This window comes from Pygocentrus nattereri, chromosome 22 (genome assembly GCF_015220715.1).
Source record: "Pygocentrus nattereri isolate fPygNat1 chromosome 22, fPygNat1.pri, whole genome shotgun sequence".
Taxonomy (NCBI): domain Eukaryota; kingdom Metazoa; phylum Chordata; class Actinopteri; order Characiformes; family Serrasalmidae; genus Pygocentrus; species Pygocentrus nattereri.
The window spans coordinates 16,770,823-16,777,162 of NC_051232.1; the positions used below are offsets into that span (position 1 = coordinate 16,770,823).

General features: G+C 43.2%; 2 non-coding genes across 2 annotated transcripts; both read right to left on the reverse strand.

Annotated features, from left to right (window-relative positions):
• Positions 1-1,757: 1,757 nt before the first annotated feature.
• trnaq-cug lies at positions 1,758-1,829 on the reverse strand. Its single transcript has one exon. It is a non-coding gene; the product is annotated as a tRNA-Gln (tRNA).
• A 1,640-nt stretch (positions 1,830-3,469) lies between these two features.
• Positions 3,470-3,541, reverse strand: trnaq-cug. Its single transcript has one exon. It is a non-coding gene; the product is annotated as a tRNA-Gln (tRNA).
• Between the last annotated feature and the right edge of the window lie 2,799 nt (positions 3,542-6,340).

A 6,340-nucleotide genomic window follows, 5' to 3' on the forward strand; every position in this document is an offset into this window, starting at 1 on the left:
TTGATGTCATGTTGAAGAACAGAGGTTTGCTTCGGTACATCACCAAGTATAGTGGGAAACTCTTATTAGTGCTATAACACCTGCACGTTGCGGGCCAGGTAAATGTCTAACCAGGGATGAGTGTTCACAATCTAACTGTGCCAACATTTCAGAATTTGTTAATCTTGCTTCCAACTGAGAAGCAGCACGCAAAACAAATTCTTCTTTTTCCAAAACGGGGCCATTTTCCACCGTAGAAGCTAAAGCTACAGGCAATTCCACCAATTCAAGAGGTTTACTGCAAGTAGGCAGCCGCTCATAATAAGGTTTAATCATGTTCACATGACAAATCCTATACTTACGTCTGCGGTCTGGAGTTTTTATCTGATAGTCAAGATCACCCACCCTCTTTTCTATCACATAGGGTCCAGCAAAACTGGAAGACATGGAAGAGGCAGGAGAAGGTAAAAGCAGTAGAACTTTATCACCAGGATTAAAATGGCGAATAACAGCCTTTTTATCAAAGCAACGTTTCATCTTGGCTTGGGACTGGCACAACGTCTCTTTTGCCAAATCACATGCACGATGCCACCGTTCACGAAAAGAGCTGGTAAAATCAAAGACATGTTTACTCACAGGAGCATGTTTGCTGAATCTGTTGAATCTCCTGATGAATGTTACCATCCTTTTATTTTGAATGGCTCGATATCTGTGCCAGAGTCTGAGAGAGTCTACCCTGTGGTCATTTTACGTGATACTGGTGCAGCACAGTCTTTTATTCGAGAAGGTGTAGTGCCCTTGTCTGAAAAGTCTTTTAGTGGGTCTTATGCACTTTGCCAAGGGACGAGCCCCCATATGTTACAACCCCTCAGTATCTGTCTAGGGGTAAGAGGGGTCTGTAACATGGGAAGATGGCTGACTAAACATATGGCTGGGTATAAACTACAAGCAACAGTTGAAAAGGGAGAACCACAAACAACTTAGTAGCTTCAACCGTTTACTATCACCAAACCAGCTGTTTTGTTTTGTTTATACATACATACATACATACACACACACACAATATATGCAGAAACAAAGTGACCAAAAAAAACAAACAAAACAAGAGCTGGACCATGGACGACACCAAAAGAAAGAACATAACAAAAGAAAACCAACCTTAAACTAACTAAACCAAAAATACTCTTACCTTAAATCAAGAAAAAAAAACAAATAACTAACTACTCTAAACCTACCCTAATAAAGCAAAACATACACAGGATGGTGCTCGCCCCTTACCTAATGTGTCTATACAATTAGAGGCCTGTATGAAGGCATGTATGGGCGCGCCCTTCCTTACCTGCCCAGCTCCAGAGAAATAAAACAAAACTCTGTTTTGTTCAAAACATAAGCATGGGGATAGTACAGGATTTAACCATATTACCTACCAGAGCAGGTTGGCCCAAACTGCTCTTCTGTGTCTGTCCTCTGGTGGTCTGTCTCTCCCTCTTGCTCCCTATTCCCCCCTAGAGGCAGCTCTTATAAGGAGAAGGTGCCACCCACTTCCCAGGTGCAGCTCCTTCAGAGGCTGAGCCCACACCTGCAAAACATGCAAAAACTGCCCACGTGCATGTGCATGTAACAACAGCAAGATTATTCAAAGAGCATTTGGTCAAAAAATGCACTTTTGCAGCCTTTATCTAGAATCAAATGCAAGGCTGGCACACAGATTACTGACTTGATCAGGGATATTTGGCCAGTCAGTTTCCCATGACTGTGCTTCTCCAAGAAAGTCAACCAGGTCCCACCGAGATTTGAACTCGGATCGCTGGATTCAGAGTCCAGAGTGCTGACCATTACACCATGGAACCACAAGACACAACTCAAAAGGATACATCTTCCAATGCCAGACTGTTAAACGTGCTTGTACTTGATTTTGGACAGAATGTGATTTCTGACATTTTCTCAGACTTCTCACATCATCCAACGCTCAACTCTTTTTATCTGTTTGAAGTAGTCAGAACAATCTTTGAAGCTAAAGTAGGATGACTGCTTTTTACAATGTCTCGCCCATCAAACACATATTTAATGGGAGAGACTTTGCAAAAATCTCCCATGATGACCCTGCTGAGCATTGTCGACCTGAGGTAAACACACTATTGCGCCATCATTACCAGCTCCATAAATGCATTAAATTGTCAGTCGTGTATGGTGGACAGGGCCTAGCAAGGCATCATTGTAAAGAACATGCATGACTGCTAATGTCAGAACTACAAGGTCAATGAAGACTTCAGTGATTTTGAATGAAAATATCATTGTCTTTTAGCTTTTGCTTCTGTTGTGGTGACCAACACCAGTAAGCAACATTATCAGACAACACTCTGTCAGAGGGGAAGAATATTCAAAGAGATTTTGGTCACAAAAGGCAATCTTGCAGCGTTTACCTAGAGGAAAATGCAAGGCCACAGGGTTAGTTTGCTCATCATTCCAAGGGTATGCCTGCAATGTATAGTCTGTCAAAGCACCATGCATCCAGAAAATGCTTGTTTGTGCTTCTCCGTGAGAGCTGACTGGGTTCCACAGAGAGTTGGAAGAAATCCGTTGGCTTGTTTGTACCAAACGCGCCCTTCAGCTTTTTACACCCGTGCCCACATTCCAGTGGCTGAAAACAAGATCCTATGCCAGAACCCCAGATCAAACCAGGGACCTTTAAAACTTCAGTCTAACGCCCACCCGACTGAGCTATTCTGGCCACAGCAAGCTTTGGTTTCCAGTGGAAGCCTTTGTAATACGATCTGACTTGATAATCTTCAGGATGTGAGATTTGTCTGTCTCTACCATGTATACTCCATCATACAAGTTCTCTTGATCGATTTGAAGAAGTTGGTCCACCTACAAAACGGTGATGCTCATTTTAGACTGCTGTTTTTCTTACGTTTCCTAACTTTACTGACCTTAGCAACACAAAAGAGGAAATGTTTTATGGAATTCAATGTACCGACAAGCAAGCTTTTTTCATCAGTCTAACAATGACCCTGCTGAGAAATGTGGACATAAGGTAAACACCCTATTGTGACATCATTCTTCCTGCCAAGGACGTATACAATTATTAATCATCTATCACTGATGGGTTTCCATTGCATCTTTTGGTTGAACATGCATGAATGCGAATTTCAGAAGTGTCAGGAGAATTAAGCCTTTAGTGATCGGAACACAAAGCAATTTTGTCTTAGCTTGTCATGTTCTTGGATTTGGGTTAAAAGCTGCCTGTTCAGCTCCTCATTTGCTTTGGCTTTATTCCCTCTATTTCAGTGACCAACCCCTGTACGCTACTATAGCCGACAAAAGCCTTGTCAACAGCAAGATTATTCAAAGAGCATTTGGTCAAAAAATGCACTTTTGCAGCCTTTATCTAGAATCAAATGCAAGGCTGGCACACAGATTACTGACTTGATCAGGGATATTTGGCCAGTCAGTTTCCCATGACTGTGCTTCTCCAAGAAAGTCAACCAGGTCCCACCGAGATTTGAACTCGGATCGCTGGATTCAGAGTCCAGAGTGCTGACCATTACACCATGGAACCACAAGAAACAGCTCAAAAGGATACATCTTCCAATGCCAGACTGTTAAACGTGCTTGTACTTGATTTTGGACAGAATGTGATTTCTGACATTTTCTCAGACTTCTCACATCATCCAACGCTCAACTCTTTTTATCTGTTTGAAGTAGTCAGAACAATCTTTGAAGCTAAAGTAGGATGACTGCTTTTTACAATGTCTCGCCCATCAAACACATATTTAATGGGAGAGACTTTGCAAAAATCTCCCATGATGACCCTGCTGAGCATTGTCGACCTGAGGTAAACACACTATTGCGCCATCATTACCACCTCCATAAATGCATTAAATTGTCAGTCGTGTATGGTGGACAGGGCCTAGCAAGGCATCATTGTAAAGAACATGCATGACTGCTAATGTCAGAACTACAAGGTCAATGAAGACTTCAGTGATTTTGAATGAAAATATCATTGTCTTTTAGCTTTTGCTTCTGTTGTGGTGACCAACACCAGTAAGCAACATTATCAGACAACACTCTGTCAGAGGGGAAGAATATTCAAAGAGATTTTGGTCACAAAAGGCAATCTTGCAGCGTTTACCTAGAGGAAAATGCAAGGCCACAGGGTTAGTTTGCTCATCATTCCAAGGGTATGCCTGCAATGTATAGTCTGTCAAAGCACCATGCATCCAGAAAATGCTTGTTTGTGCTCCTCCGTGAGAGCTGACTGGGTTCCACAGAGAGTTGGAAGAAATCCGTTGGCTTGTTTGTACCAAACGCGCCCTTCAGCTTTTTACACCTGTGCCCACATTCCAGTGGCTGAAAACAAGATCCTATGCCAGAACCCCAGATCAAACCAGGGACCTTTAAAACTTCAGTCTAACGCCCACCCGACTGAGCTATTCTGGCCACAGCAAGCTTTGGTTTCCAGTGGAAGCCTTTGTAATACGATCTGACTTGATAATCTTCAGGATGTGAGATTTGTCTGTCTCTACCATGTATACTCCATCATACAAGTTCTCTTGATCGATTTGAAGAAGTTGGTCCACGTACAAAACGGTGATGCTCATGTGACCCGAGGGCTACCTGATTCCAAATTGTGACCCGAGGGCTACCTGATTCGATTATTATTCGGTAACCAACCCAAAGAATTACCTAAATAAGGCACGCAGAGACGTTAAGAGGCTGGTATATTAACAGGTTTATTAAGGATAGAAAATTTGACAGCTGCACACATCATAGCGATCAGACCCACTTCTAAAATCACATCACCCTAGCACAATCTGGGCCTCGATGGGTTATTAATTACTAATGGTAAAATAACCACGCATAAAAAAAAGGAAGGAACCACAATACCAGCCTAGGTTCAACCCCCCATACTAAATTACACACTGTGATTAAATAAAATCAGTAGACAATGAAAAGAGATTACATAAATATACTTCCAGTCACCCACACTAATCAAATCAAAAATAAACCAAACGTGACACAGCAACCTTCAATATAGGTGGGACAGAAACCCGGCTTAAATGAGCTGAATATCCTCTACCTTTCAGCGTGCGCCTCCTAACCGTCCTTCCTAAATTAAAAAGGCACCAGATTAACCAGGGATAAAATATATTAGGGGCTGCCCTGGGTCAAAAAGCCTCCCAATAATATACTAAAATATTCCTTTATTAACTATTTAAAAATGATGTAATGCAGAGGTATTAAAAAAGGGGAAGAAGAAAAAGCAGTGGCTATTGTTGCTGACCGTACAGACCGGTTAACTGTAGCAGGTGGAATGCACAGCGCAACTTCACTTTGTAGTACTTCAGATATCCCCAGGGGCTCACACAATATCTGTCACGCCACACTGCTGATTCAGAAAGCCCCCCACTCTCCCTTTAAAATAAATAAACAAACCATCATTAAGACACTAAACTGGGACCTCCTGTGGTTATTATTAATAAAAACCACCAATACCTGACAATACTACGACAGTAATACATATCGTAACTGCCAGCATTTACAAAGCATTTAAACAGCAACCGTACCTGTGTAAATGTGGGCTTCTCGCACACACACGGCGCCAGCAGGCTCAGTCACGTTCCTATGGTCTTCCCCAAAAGTTTAACATGCACATTAGCAACATACAGCTTCACGGATCTTCCCGACGCCGAGCTCAGCTTTGCCCCCACGAGATCAAACGATACTTCGTTCTCCCTGCGCGAGACTATATAGCGGGTGAAGCCGAGATCAATCAAAACACCAGTGTCAAAATAAAAGCCCCCTCTATGCTTCTACCCATCACATCCACCCCTACTTTGAAATGTCACCGTCCCGGTGACAAACAAACCACAAGGGTTACCATGGTCTAAAGAAACACTGGACTGTATTAAGACTGGGCTGAGCTGTAGCCCCTACCTCCTCATGCTGGAAGGTGACTGATCGTGGGAGGTTATACAAATTCGAATGCTGGCCGGCCGTTTTCCGGGCTGAACGTCGTACTGGCACTGATGCCACTGACGGGGATAACTCAGGCTCTGGTGGGACAAGGTTTCCTACTGGCTCTATGTTCAGGTCTAACTCTGGAACAGCCTCTTGCCTCACCATCCACTGGCCAAAAATTGAATCCTCTTCACTACTACTTTCTGTAGAATGCTCCTCCACTGATTCAACCCTACTCGAGTGTTCTCTCTGTGAAGCCACTGGGGATGTAACTTGTCCCGGGACCACTCGTAATTCAGACCGGTGCAGGTTTCTGGTAGGACCTAGACCGTCTACTTGCCTAATGGTGTAAACTCTGCCACCTCCATCCAGGCACTTCACCACTTCATACGGCGTA